Source organism: Callorhinus ursinus, unplaced genomic scaffold (genome assembly GCF_003265705.2).
Source record: "Callorhinus ursinus isolate GAN/ISIS: 27379988/994484 unplaced genomic scaffold, GSC_fseal_2.0 scaffold19, whole genome shotgun sequence".
NCBI lineage: Eukaryota > Metazoa > Chordata > Mammalia > Carnivora > Otariidae > Callorhinus > Callorhinus ursinus.
The window spans coordinates 6,513,582-6,528,590 of NW_027397081.1; the positions used below are offsets into that span (position 1 = coordinate 6,513,582).

Genomic DNA, 15,009 nt, shown 5'->3' on the forward strand with positions numbered 1-15,009 from the left:
CCCTCAAACTATCCCAATTATGATTACCTCTCTGCTCTCTACCTTCCCCTCCCCTCTGGCGTGCTTCACCCAAGGAAAGGATAGTTGTCCAATTAGTCCCCAAATATCCTTTTCTGTTTTTGCATTCTCCCACCTGAGGGCAGAGCCTCACCTTTAATTATCCCCAATACCACCTAACTCCTTTTTTTTTAATTAAAATTTTTTATTATGTTAGTCACCATACAGTACATCATTAGTTTTTGATGTAGTGTTCCATGATTCACTGTGTGCGTATAATACCACCTAACTCTTTCCCATAAAACTGAGGTGGGACGCAGACTTCTCCCCTAGCCAACCTTCGGGACAGCTGAGAAAGGAACGCTTTTTTGAAAAGAGCTTTTGTGGTGTTTATGCCGGTGAACCGTTAGTCAAAGACAAAAGGAACCCTACTTAAAAATGTTTTTTTCCTAAAATTTTTATAAATGGGCAAAAGAAAAAGAATCCAGGAATGAAGAGGACTAATAAGGTAGGTTAAGGGGGGGAACTTGTTTAGAAAATACCAGCTAAAATTAACCACCAAAATGAAACCTGAAATAAAGTATTGAGCTTTCTGTGTCAGCTCCATAGAGGAGGCTCCATGGCTATATGGCTATCATTCAAGGAAGAAAATTCATTTGTTTGAAGAGAACAATTTTTTCTACAGTTCCAGTGGCAAAACATGTATCTAGTGGGGTATATTTTTGAACATATCGTCATGTAATTTTTTTCCCCCGTTCTGAGTTCATGACTTTCTCCTCACTCAGCTAATGCTACCCATCTGCCTGCAGGTATGCTAGGGATGTTACAGAAGGAATACTTAGAATGTGCAGAGTTTTCACCTGCTGGCATGCAAAATAGAAAGCAGTAAGAAAATAGGCTTGAAAACCAGGCATGTTAGAGTACAATAGGATCTACGGAATTAGTCTAGGTCCTGTCTCACAAATCAAGGTCTGAGCTTACAGGATTCCTATCACAGAGTTCTGATATATATATATATATATATCAGATAAATATATATAAATCAGATCTAATATATATATATGAATCCGAGAGAGAGAGAAAGTGCCCTTATTCAGACCATGGGGTTCTTTTAAGGTGTAGGAAAAAACAATCTGGGTCTCAAAAAGTATGGGCCCTAGACTAACAGTATCAGCATCACTTGGGAACTTGTTAGAAATGCAAATTCCCTGGTCCCACCTCAGACTTACTGAACAGAAACTCTAGGGATAGGGCTCGGGAATCTATTTTTTAATGAGCCCTGTAGGTGATTCTGATGCATACTTAAATGTGAGGAATACTGAATGTAGAGAAAACTTCACCCCTTCCAAAGCCAGGGCATTTGGGAGGGTGGAGGAAAGAGGCGTGAGCAATGGATATCCCTATTTTTCTCTGCTCCAAGCTTCAGCCCAGAAAGGGAGGTGTTTTAAAGAAGTGAGAAAACACAGGGAACGAGGATTTGGGAATCTGTAGTGGCCTCTTTTTAGGTTGGCCTACATCGACTGAGGGTGTCACCAAATCTAGACAGCATTTGTATTGCTGTATGGTTAGGCTGAGAGGCTTTGCATTTTTGTTTTCGCGAGCCCTTCCGCAAGTCCCCTCTGGCATGGATGGGTCCCGGACTTAGCGGGGAATCCAATAACGGTGTTTGTCCGTAGGAGTGACTCACAGGGGAAGTGGTTTTGAGCAAGGAATGCAAGTGGGTTTCCCAGGCTGAGGCAATTGGAGGCACAGTCATATCTGAGAAGGTTCTTTAGAATAGGAAACCTTAACCAGGTTGGTACAGGGCTCCTGTCAGGCTGTAAGAAAATGACACCAGCCCCCGATGGACAAGGGAACATTGCTCCAGAGTCTCAGATCAGGTCACTCCTCTTTTTTCCTGTTACTTGAGTTAATATATCCCCTTTGTACGCTAGTTTCTGTCACTTGCAATGGAACATTTCTGGAAAATATGCATTTCAGACTCACTAGTGCAAAGTGAAACTCATCTTGACCCAGTCTGGTCCTATTCTGTGTTCTGTTTCCATTAATGGCACCACCATGGATCCCATTACCTAGGCCGGATCCCTGGGTTTCAGCCTTGACTCTTCCATCTCACGTCCCTTTTCCTCCTTTTCTTATGAATCTGGTCACTTTTCTTTGCCCTGGGTCAGGCCTCTATAATCTCTCCCCTGGCTTGTTGCCCCGGCCATCATTCCTGCCTCTTCCCTTCCATCCTCCATCCATAATCCAATGAGACTGAGCGTAGTTAGGCAGGATTTCATCATGTGATTCACTGATCTCTCCAGGCGCTTTGCCTTTATTATGCACTGTGAGTCTCTAGGAGGCTTGATTAGACACATTTTCCTAATAGAATGGACCATGAAGCTTTTATTCATGAAATATTTCATGGGGATGATGTTCTGCTGAACACAATTTGGGAAACAATATTCTAGAAGAATTTAAGGGCAAGAGATACCAGTTCTTGCCTCCACTGTTAAAAGTCTCTGATTCTTATATGATGTGTCATTTTAATAATAATATATCTGACATTTATTGAATTCTTATTATAGGACAGGCAATGCTAAGTATTTTAAATGCATTATCTTATGTAACCTGCAAAACAGCCTTTGAGGTTGCTATTATTATCTGCATTTTATAGATGAGGAATAGAAGCTGAGGTTAATTTGCTCAAATTCACACGGGCAATGAATGGGAGAACTGGGATTTGGAGCTAAGGATTTTTAAATTCTGAAGCCTGTATGTTTAACCACCAGTGGTATTTTTCAAATCCTGTTTTCATAGCTCTGGAGTTCTAGTTATGCCTGAGAAGCAGCTGCAAAGGAAGGAACAGGGGGAGCAGGTGATGGGGGGAGACCAGCTCTGTGAAATGATGTTTCCCTGAGGGCCACTTCAACCAGAGCATCTGTGCCTTCCTCTCTCTTATAAATGGGGTCTCTGCAGAAAGCTATTGTGCAAATGTTCGGAGCATGTTGGCAACTACTGGAAAGGGAAATTTTCTTCCTTTCCTCCCTCATTTCTTGTGAGTCGTGAGGCTGCGTTTCCGTGAAGACACTGGAGGAGCGTTTGACTGGCACCTAGAGCTAGCTCAGGTAGCCTGCCTCACTGGGAGTTCCTGTGTCCGAAATCGAAGACTGTACGAATTTCCTTAGCTATCTTCGAATTGCAGGAAATGGGGGGGCGGGGGGTATTAGAACACTCCCTCTAAGCCTGCCTGTGCCTCGCCCCCGATATGAGATTTAGGGAATTGCAGGGTATTCGGTGCAGAACTGGCATAGGATATCGAGGCATATTCAAGAGACCCATGGGTCCGAGGAACTTAAAGAGATAAAGTGAAACAAAGGGGATACAAACTGCGTAGCAGAGTTTTCAAAGGGCAGATTCCTTAAGCATCTCAATAAAATTAAGTGGGAATTTGATGCAGCACGAAATCCCTTTTGTCTCAAATAACCTATCCTCGAGCTGCAGCCTGGCTGGCATCGATCTCTGCCATCTGGCTTGGTGGCTTCTTTCCTATTCGCGTTATTTTCGCTTAGACACCATCTTGTTTCCTGCCAGTCAGGAGCAGTCTGCCTAAACGTGTAGTTAGGCGCTGGCTTCAGGCCCCCACCCCGATGCAAACCTCCTATACTTCTGGGGATTTCTACTTCATTTCTGGTTCCTGTCTGGGGGCTGGCCCCAAGCCAGACTCCTGTCCCTAATCCTGGTGGTTAGCACTTGGGCTTCCGTGAAGACTCAGAGGTTCCTAGCTTAGGTCATCCTGGGAATTACATAAATTCCAAGGGCTCTGTTGTGTAGTAATATGCCTTTTAACTGTGGCCTTGGGGCAGCCATTCTGATTGGTTATTGTTTTAGCTTTTCGTTAAATTAATTAATGCCCTTAATGAATTAGATGTGTTTGAGTGGAGGAGTGTGGTACCCAAGTCCCCTTAATGTTGGGGAATTGTATAGTGGATGCAAATCTCAGGAAGAAGACTGTCTTATGAGATCTCCTAGGTCTTTTTTTTTCCCCTTTAAATTTTTTATTGTTATGTTAATCACCATACATTACATCATTAGTTTTTGATGTAGTGTTCCATGATTCATTGTTTGTGCATAACTCCCGGTGAGATCTCCTAGGTCTTTTGATCTATTCATGTCTTTTGCAACTCTTTTGATCTGTACAACTGGTTTGATCTGTGCATTGCAAGTGGAGTAGGAGGGCCACCACGGGTGTGCTTCAATTCAGAGACAGCACACAAGGCACACTGAAACAGAATTAAGTCTATTCGTAGCTATAAAATATGGATGCAAGTTAGAGACAGAGGAGGATATGGGGAGGTGGCAGGTGGAAGAGGTCGCCAGGTTACCGCCCTCCCCCGTGCTCGTGCATGGAGTTACTTACATTGCTGTGATGTCTTAGCTCTTTGGACATGCAGTGGTGATAAAAAGTACTATTGGTCGAAACTGCTGCTGCTGCTTATTGTCCTCTTCATTTAAATACTTTTATAAAGGAAAGTTTCCCAAAAGCCCTGAAGAGATTTCGAGACCAAGCGTGTCTGATGAGTGGGGGTAGCATCTGTAATCTTGGTGCCTTTCTTAGTTAAAATAAAATTGAAGAATGTCAGATACCCAAAAGCATGACATAAAATTAATCAAACTTAGCACCTCTTTTCCTCAGGGATTCCTAAATCCTAAATCTTAGCCTTTTTAAAAGTTACTGCAAAGATCATAAGGGATAAAAATGGTCATATTTAAAACCCATGGAAGAACATTAATTTAAATTATGATAATATGACCTATTAAAGAGATGTACTCTGCTTTCCCACCAGACCAGGCTAAAATAAATCAATTTTTGTGCATCTTTTGGGAAGCAAATGGAAGTTACTTACACTAGTGGTCAGAAATTAAAAACAAGTGAAAGTAGCTACAATTTATCACCTTTCTCTCTAGTGGTGTTTGCACAGGGCGTCATCATCTCTGCCATTTTCTCAGGCTTTCTACACTTCTTTAAGCTCTACGCTTGGATGGAAAACGATCAAAAGCATCACAAATTCAGAGAAATGCCAAGCAGATTCCTGCCCGCATCAGGAGAAACAGACAACTTGATACAGGTGTTCAGGCTGTAGGGAAAGTATATATAAAATTAGTGGTGTCTGTGCCATTACAGTTACTCATTAGAACTAGACAAATACTTTACATGAGAACTCAGATCTGACCAACACCCAAGCCATCTTCTTACCTACAACACATTTACAAAGGAACGTGGCCCCCTCAGAACCCCTCCCATCTTGCCCTGAAGTTCAGCAGGCAAAGTCATGATGGTTTAAGTGAGGAACCTCTGATTGGGGTTGGAGTAGCTTTATCCAGCATACCAAACAAAATTTCAAGATATTAAAGATTTGGATAGAGTTTGAAACAAAAAAAAAATCTTTAAGATGGGAGTTAGAATACATGAATACTAAAGAAAGAATAGAGGAATGCATATTATAAGGTGCTAGGATCACAGAGATGATGCCTTTGGAAATAATCTCTGGCACCATATGGATGTAATTAGAATATTGAAGAGTCTTGGCAAATCGGGTTACAAATGCAAAAATGTTTCTAATCATTGTGGTCAGCTGAATTCTCTTGAACTTTTCATTCATTCATTCTACAAATATTTATTGAGAACATTACATGTCAAGTGCTGTTGTAGGTGCTGGGGATACAGTGATAAATAGAATTTTTGCCCTCATGGAGCTTGAGCTCTTTTAGATAATAGTTTCCTTTATCGTAGTCTGATTCCAAGTTTTTCAGATACTTTGTTTTATTTTAAAGCCACTGTGATCTATTAAAGATCTCTCTCTCTCTTTTTTTTTTAAGATTTTATTTATTTATTTTGACAGACAGCGAGAGAGGGAACATAAGCAGGGGGAGTGGGAGAGGGAGAAGCAGGCTTCCCGCCGAGCAGGGAGCCCGATGCGGGGCTCGATCCCAGGACCCTGGGATCATGACCTGAGCCGAAGGCAGACGCTTCACCGACTGAGCCATCCAGGCGTCCCTATTAAAGATCTCTTTGTTTTGGGTTATTCTATGTGCTGTACTTAATGCTAGGCACAACGTGTAAAGTGCAAGTCAGTCAATTCTAGTTCAAATGGAGATATAGAGATACATTTTTGGCTTTGGAAAGTAGGCAACAAGACAAAGAGACAGGACTAAAAGATCAGATAAAAAGCACAAGATAACAGGAGAGTAGTGATTTGGGGTGAGTGCTAGGACCTGGTAGCTGGAACCAAGTGAGAAGTCTAGAGGTGGATTGGGAGGATGCTTGATACGGAGGGCCCATTAAGAAGTCCCTGAGCCAACCTAGAGGGTATTAGGCTAAGTGAAATAAGTCAGACCGAGAAAGAAAAATACAATATGATTTCACCCCTATGTGGAATCTAAAAAACAAAACAGATGAATAAATACAAAGCAGAATCCAATCCAAAAATACAGAGAACAAACTGATGGTTGCCAGAGGAGAGTGGGGCATTGGGCAAAAAGGGAGAAGAGGGGTGGAGGATGCAGGCTTCCAGTTATGGAATGAATGAGTTGTGGAAGTAAAAGGTACAGCACGGGGGATATAGTCAAGGATACCGTAACAGCATTGTATGGTGACGGGTGGTAGCTACACTTCTGGTGAGCACAGCATAACGTATAGAGCACTGAACTACCATGTTGCACACCTGAAAGTAATGTACCATTGTATGTCACCTCTACTCACAAAATTAAAAAAAAAAAAAGTCACTGAGCCAAAACAGTGTAGGGGAGCTGGAAGACAGGCATAAATAATGAGTAAAACTCAGGTGTGTGTGTCAGCAGCAACTACAACTAGGTTACAGGGCAAGATCCGACATAAGTAGACACCAAAAGAGAACAGAACCAATGAGAGGCCAGAGTAGCTGGATTGAGTAGACTATATCTGGGGGTGCGGACCAGGTAGTCTGAGCAAGTGAGGCTTCTAGGGGCCGGTAACAAATACAGGAGGAGGTTGCAGATGGGCTGCCATGAACACGTTAAGTTGGAACTGGCAGGTGTTTATGGAAGCAGGATGAGTATCAAAACTGAGAAATTTGAGGCAAAGACAGAAAACTGTGAGATGGCAAGGAAGGTGGGAATCTGGGTCCAGACCTGGTCAGGAAGTTCAGGAGCCTCTTAACAGGAGAGGTAGGCTAGTTTGAGGAAGGCTGGCAGAGTGGCATTCCTGGGGTTGGAAGATCTTGGTTGAATTGGGAAGTTGGCAAGTAAGAACAGTTTTCTCGAGGGGGCATCTCAGAGCATTTGGGGTCCCTTTGTTGAGGGACAGTCCTCCTTGAAAAACACCCAGAAAGAAAGCTAACATTCGTGAGCACTGCTGTGTATCAGGCTGTATTAAAGGCATTGCACATATAAATAATAATGATGGATATTTTTAATACAGAGCTTACTGCTTCTACTCTGTTCCTGTTCCCTACACAGCAGGGAAAAGGGTTGCACCTTATGGAATGATGGTATGAGGAGATTGGTGGATTCTTTGTATAGCAAAATAATACTTTGATGAAAAATTTATATAATAGTTTGTGTATATATATATATATATATGAACTATTGAAAGCCTCTGGAAACTATCCTTAGAACATTCAACAAATGGAGAAACATTTATTTGAGAAAATCTACCAAATCTCAGAACAATGAGTCTGTGGCATTTGGACCAGAACCTATGTCCATCTTCTCTTCCCCCAACTCCATGGGACCAAACTCTAACAGAGGCACACTACTTGGAGCAGGTGTAGCCAAGAAGGGGGCTTTTCCTACCCCCAACTTCTAGGGCTAATGTTTTGTTTCAGAAGGGGTGGGCCAGTGTCTCTTACTTGCCCCCCACCCTCCCAACCTATGTCACAAAAGCACTATTCCAGGCAGGTGCACCTGACAGGATTGGTACTTCCTTCCCTCATCCAGCTCCCATTTGCACAGCAAGGGCTGTTTCTGTCCCAAGCTCCAATGGGATGGTATAGAAATTCTTCCCAGGAAAAGAGGCAGGCTGCAAGGACAGAGAACCCCACAACTCCGCCTCAGAGAACTGAATTTATTTGGAACAGAAAATGGAGAAGTTCATGCCTAGGGTTTTCTTGAAAACAGTAGGTGTCTTGGTGGAGTCAGTGTTGAGTTTCTACATCATATTATCTAAACTGTATAGTTTTCAATAAAAAATGAGGCCTACAAAGAAACAGGAAATTGTGATACAAACACAGGAAAAAAAAGTAGACAATAAAAAATGCCTTTGAAGGGGCCCAGATGATGGACTCAGACAACTGAGACTTTCAGGCAGCTATTATAAATATGTTCAGAGAACTAAAGGAAACCATGTTTAACGATTTAGAGGCAGGATGGTAATGCTGACACATCAACTAGTGTAAAGAGATGGAAATTACAGAAAGGACTGGATGTAAATTCTGGAGTTTAGAAGTACGATAACTGAAAAGCAATATTCACTAGAGGGACTCAGCAGTAGATCTGAGTGTGCAGAAGAAAAATCAGAGAATTTGAAAGAAGATTAATACAGATTATACCACCCAAAGAACAGAAAGTAAGTAGAATAAAGAAAAATGAACAGAGTCTCAGAGAAACATGAAACACCATTTAATGCATCGACATGTAATGGTAGTGCCAGGAGAGACTAAAGGTGCAGAAAAAATGTTCAAAGAAGTCATGGCTGAAAACTTATACAGTGGAAAAAAAACAAAAACAAAAAAACCCAAAACGCTGATACACACATATAAGCAGTTGAACAGACTCTTAGCAGGATAAACAAGAGATTCATACTCAGAAACATCATAGTCAAAATGTTGAAAACCAAAGATACAGAGAAGCTCTTGAAAGCAGCAAGAGAAACAGGACCCCCCCCCCCAGTAAGATCAACAGCTGACTTCACATCAGGAATAATGGAGGCTAGCAGGCAGTGTGACGGTATATTCACAGAAAGAAAGAATCTCTTGGCCAAGAATCCCATATGACAGTCTCAGATAAATAAAAACAGAACTAATTGTTGGCAGAGCTGCCTTATAAGGAATACTAAAGGAAGTTCTTTAAGTTGAAAGGAAGTGACCTCAGAGGGTAATTTGAATCTACATAAAAAAAACAGAGCTGATAAAAATCGAGGTAATGATAAAAGACAATATTGTTACATTTTAATTTTTTCTTCTAATTTAAAACAATATCTGTAAAATTGTATTATTGGACCTATAATACCTAGAAATATATTTGTTTATAACATCACAAAGATGAGAGTGGAGATGAAGCCATATTGGCTTGAGGAAGTGACACCAGGAGGTCCTCCCATCCACAGGGAGAAATGAAGATAACCCCACCTGATAAATAAGAAAATGAATGTATTTTAAGAAACTCCTACGAAGATATTTGTGCTCTTATTTCTTCTCTTGGCTTACATAAAAGACAGTATTATAAAAAGCAGTAATTCCAACAACGTATTGTTGGGTTTGCAATTTAGGCATTCATATGGAAACAATAAGAGCACAAAAAAGGGAAAGAGAATGTAGCAACACAGAATAAATTTCACTGTCTTACTGGAATTAAGTTAGTGTTAATCTGAAGGAGATTTTAATAAGTTAAGATGCATATTGTAAGCCCTAGAGCAACCATGGAGGAGATTGCTAAAAAAATATATAGTTCAAAATCCTTAAGGGAGTTTAAATAGTACATAGCAGCTATCCACTTAAGTCAAAGGAGGTGGTAAAGGAAGAATATAGGAACAACATGGTTATGAGATATACAGAAAACAAAAAGAATGGTAATTAACAATCCAGCCATATGAATAATAATATTGGATATGATTGTATTAAACCCTCCAATCAAAAGAAAGGGGTTGCCAGACTGGATAGAAAAAAACTGCTCCCACTTATGTGTTGTCCACAGGAAACACACTTTGGATTCAAAGACACAAATAGGTTGAAAGTAAAAGAATAGAAAAAGATATGCCATGTGAACAGCAGGCATAAGAGATTAGACTGATAAAGTATCAGATAAATGGACTGTAAGATCTAATATCAGATAAAATAGACTGTAAGATTTAACACAGATCAGGTCTTGCCCCTCCTCTAGTTCGAAAATCCAGTGGCCTCCCATCTCTGAGAATAAAATTCAAATATTTAAACCAGCAACTATCTCACCGCCCCCCAATCTCATGCCATCCTTCCCTAAAAATGGCTTTATTTTATCCCACATTTTGATCTTAGTGTGGCTAGGTATAGAATTCTCGGTTGGAAATAATTTTTCCTCGGAATTTTGAAAGCATTCTCCATTTTCTCTTTGGAAGCTTTTTTTTTTTGGCATTTTATGAACAAATTCAGGTTTTATTTTTACTTATTCTTACATTGGTGGGAGTGGATGTCAGGAACTTATAGGTAAACCAGAACTTTTGTTTTCTACCTCTTAGCTGAACAAAAATACACACAATGTGGCATTATCATTAGGCAAGACTTGCTTTTTTACATTTCACACGAGAATACAGTATTATCCTTTTTTGAACAAAATGCCCAGATTACTAAGGAAACTATCTTTGGGGGAAATGTTTAATAAATATATTTTAATAAATCCTCCAGTAGGAAATGGGAGAGTTCATTGCCTTTCCTTAGAAGAAGGCTGTGTGAGTAGTTATCTGTCAAAATTTATCTGTGCAGCTCACCAACATTTCCTCATTGGAAACCTCCATATTTCCCCATCACGGTTCCCAAAATGACTTTAAAGTCTCAAAATTCTGTGTCTCCTTTGGCTTGCTTCTCTCTGGATTCCACGCAGGCTTTATTAATGGTTCACTTCATATCATCGTTTCTGTATTCATAAATTTTCTGTAGCACATTCATCAGTCCCTCCCTGGGATCTTTTTCAGTGTCTTAGGAGGAATTTTCTTTCTCTTTGCCCTCTTTTTCAACTGAGTCAGTCGCACCACGTGTTTTCTGCTTTCTTTCTATATAAGGTAAGAATGGTATCTGTCTTAATTTTTTTTGAACTGCCTTCCGTGGAGATGGGTTTCAAGATTGTTCACAACATGGAGTAACTCTTCCTATTTAGATTCTTTGCCAAAAGATCAAATGACCTCGCTGTGAAATGCACCTGCATATTCTCAGTGGGGATTTGATGAACTCCTGTTAAGGTGATGTAGATTTTTCATAAATTTATCTGACTGCTCCCATCTGTAATTACGGATTTTCAATGTATATCCCGTTATAATGGGAGCAACCACAGCAGCTGGATTTTTCACTGTCAATAAGTTTTGTTTTTCTCTGTGATTTCTGCTGCATCCTGTTCTTGATTTTTTTTTTTTTTATTAAGATTTTATTTGACAGAGAGAGACACGGCGAGAGAGGGAACACAAGCAGGGGGAGCGGGAGAGGGAGAAGCAGGCCTCCTGCCGAGCAGGGAGACTGATGTGGGGCTCGATCCCAGGACCCTGGGATCATGACCTGAGCCGAAGGCAGATGCTTAACGACTGAGCCACCCAGGCGCCCCTTCTTCTTGATTTCTCTCTGGATCTTGGATTTCTCTGCATCACATACTCTTTTTCTAGTGGCTTTTTCCAGCAGCACCTTTACCTCCTCTAGATCTTTGTGTAGCTCTTCCAAAGCTGAAACCCTGGTTGGGCTGGGTCAAGCCAGGCCTGAGCTGCAGACCTGCAGCTGCACAGGAGGAGAGAACAGGAGACATTGCTCCGAATGCATTCCTCCAGACACGGGCCCCACCTGTAGGAGTCACAGTGCCCACGGCTTGGGCACACACCCCACCCTGTGCAGGACCCAGCCTGCCTCTCCCTTTGGGAGCTTTAAGGTATTTAGGATATTTCTCTTCAACCCCAGTGCTCTGAGATGTCATGAAAGTATGCCTGAGTATGGATCACTTTTCGTTCATTGTGCTGGACACCCAGTGGGTCCTTTTAATTTGTAAATTCATGTGTGTGTTTGTGATTTCTCTTCCTCCTTCTATTTGCTGTGTTCTTCCTTTCTAGGAGAACACTTTACCAACTGTTTCCTAGCGTGGGCCATTTCTGCTCATGTGTTGAGTTTTATTAGTTTTATTAGTTCTGGCCTCAGGATATATTCCTGTCCTCTGCCAACATCTGTGAGGAACTTACTGCAACCCCAGGTGCCCCAAACCTTGGTCATCTTTTGGCACACAACTGTGCTGAATAAGTATTTATCTATTGCCACATTGAAACTAGTTAGTAGGAGCCACTGCAAGATGGACTGACATGTGACGAGCTATAGGGTTGTCTCTGCTTTAGGTCTGCTGGATGGCCCTGCATCCCCTCCTCCTTTCTCCGTTTCTTTTTTTGTCCACTGTGGGTTCCTGACTCTGATTCCCACAGATGTCATAGCACTTTCAGTTGTGTCTTGATACCCCCTTCAGTGACCCATTCTCCAAAACCATCTGCCACACAGTCCCCAATTTCTCTGTCTTGCCCCAGGGTCATGCATTTAACCATTGGGTTCTGGCTCTAAAAAGTCCCCAGATTAAGAACCACGTGAAGATAGTTTCCATTTTATTGAGCTAAGGTAGATCTCACAATCTCTGTTTTTCATACGAGGCAACTAAAGCTTGCTTGGGTGAAAGAGTGGGACTTCCAATCCAGGTCAGCCTCTAGGGTTTCATGATTTTCAACCTTCCATGCTGCCTCCTAGTCCTCACAGTGTAATTTTAAGGATCAGATGAAGCAAGCAATGTTAGAATCTGCACAGACTCTGGTGACATTGATGGGCATGTAAATTCTCTAGAGCTTTCTCATCTGAAAAGGTGATTTCTGGAGCTAGAGTTATTCACACAAAAGAATGGATCCCTGATGGTAAGAATTAAGATGAGCGGGCACCTGGGTGGCTCAGTTGGTTAAGCGACTGCCTTCGGCTCAGGTCATGATCCTGGAGTCCCGGGATCGAGTCCCGCATCGGGCTCCCTGCTCGGCAGGGAGTCCGCTTCTCCCTCTGACCTTCTCCCCTCTCATGCTCTCTTTCTATCTCATTCTCTCTCTCAAATAAATAAATAAAATCTTTAAAAAAAAAAGAAGATGAGCTAGCAGATGAAGGGAAGGTGAGAGAGATGGGCTGGGTATCTGGGGAAGGGAGGCCTTTTGGCAGTGCCCTTAAAGGACCTCATCCAGGCACTGCTTGGACAAGACGAGTTAGGTGACACTAGCAGAACTTTCGTTGGCATTGCTGCTTCTTTGGATGACAAAGCCAAGGACAGTGTGTTCCAGCTTCAGGGGAGAAGCAAGCTGTGCAATAGGAGGTAAATCTCTGGCTTGCAAAAGGTTGAGTAACATGCTTCTTTAAAAAGCTCACCAGTTGGCTAAATTTAGGGTGGTGAACACTATAAGGCCAAGAATATACTTTGGCCTTGGGCCCGTGGCATTTTCACATGACTGGGAATTGGATGCATTTTCATTTTCTCTAAGCTTTTCTCTTGACTCTTAGTACCTTTGTCTTTGGAGGCAGGAGACTGTGTGCTGATAGTTGGGTGGAGCCCTGTAGTTATGACTAATGTCCCTGTTGATAATGACAGTTAACAATCACCCTGTTTTTTTGGGGGGATACTTTTTTTTTTTTTCCTGTGAGTGGCTGGGTGTGCCCTGTGATGATTTTATATAATTTTGTTTCATCAATCATCAATCTAGAGGGGCATTTCTTGACACTTCTCTGCTTTTCTTTCTCTTCTGGGTTCCCTTCTCTGATTGTTTTCTTCAAAGCTGTTTTCAAAGACAAGAAGATCTTTGGCAGCATGAGCCCTTTGCCAGCCCCAGGTAATCGGTCTGAATGCCTGCTCACTGGCTTATCAATTCGGCGCCACCACTCCCTGTCAGCTGCCGCAACTTCAGGGGTGTCTAGCTTCCCAGCCAGTGTGTTGCTAATCAGGATGGGAAAATAAACATCCAGACCTATCAAAGTTGAGAAGCCATGAGGCAGAGTGAATAAAGTATTGATTCCAGCGTTAGCAGGTCCAACTTCCAGGACCAACTTTGCTATTTACTGGATGAATCATTTGCTTCTCTGAGTATTGCTTCCTTATCTGTAAGATGACGATACCACTTTTCTTGTTAGCTTTTATTTGGCTTAAAAGAGATGTGTGTCGGTGCTCCGTGAGTGGTTGTTCCTGTCCCTCTCTTCTTAGAAGGAGCAGATGGCCTGGCCTTGTAGTGAGGCCCTCTGCTACTGTACATTCAGCAGCACCAATTGCAGGCTCAGGGACATAAGCGAATCCATTGTGACCTCTAGGGAGAGCACCTAGTTTTCACACTTAGGGACTTCTTTCTTTTTACCAGGTTTATTGGTTTGTTCTTCAGTAGACCTGAGTAGTTTTTTTTATATAATTATTAATCTGACTCAGATTCGTTCATTCATGCAATAAATGATTTATTAAGCACGTCTATAAGCTAGCACTATGTTAAGTGCTAGAGACGTAGTCTCTGTCCCCAAGGAACCCAGAGTTCAGTGGAAAGATGGACTGGTCAACCTATAACCACAGAGGAGCCAGCTAATGCTAACAAGGTAGGTGTAGATGCACAGAGGAAGGGCATCAAAGCCAATCTTGGGGAGTTATTAAGGGCTTCCTGGAGAAGGGGACATTTATACTGCTATCTAGGGATTTGTAAGAATTGGCCAGGCAGAAATATGGCAAAGGTAGAGTGGGTCTGAAGGATGGTGAAGGTGGAGGCAGTCCTATCTATGCAGCATGGAATGGCCTGGGCCAGCCTTGGTTCTGTCTCCCTAGAAGATCCTGAGAGACTACGAGGCCCAGATGTATTTCAGAGGGTCGTCAAGGATGACTGATGAGAATTGTTCTTTTGTGGAGCATTTTAAAAGATAACTTTATTACTTTTCAGATGGTATTCTGAAATAGTCCCAGTGTGATATTTTTGTTGGTTAGTGGTTGGGTGTTTGTGTGCGTTTATGTGTGGAGAGGTACGAGGTTCAGGGGAGAGTCACTTCTCTCAAGTTTTATGGTATGATG

At 41.9% G+C, this 15,009-nt stretch overlaps 1 pseudogene; it reads right to left on the bottom strand.

Annotated features, from left to right (window-relative positions):
- Positions 1-10,692: 10,692 nt before the first annotated feature.
- LOC112840214 (calcyclin-binding protein pseudogene) lies at positions 10,693-11,315 on the bottom strand (annotated as a pseudogene).
- Between the last annotated feature and the right edge of the window lie 3,694 nt (positions 11,316-15,009).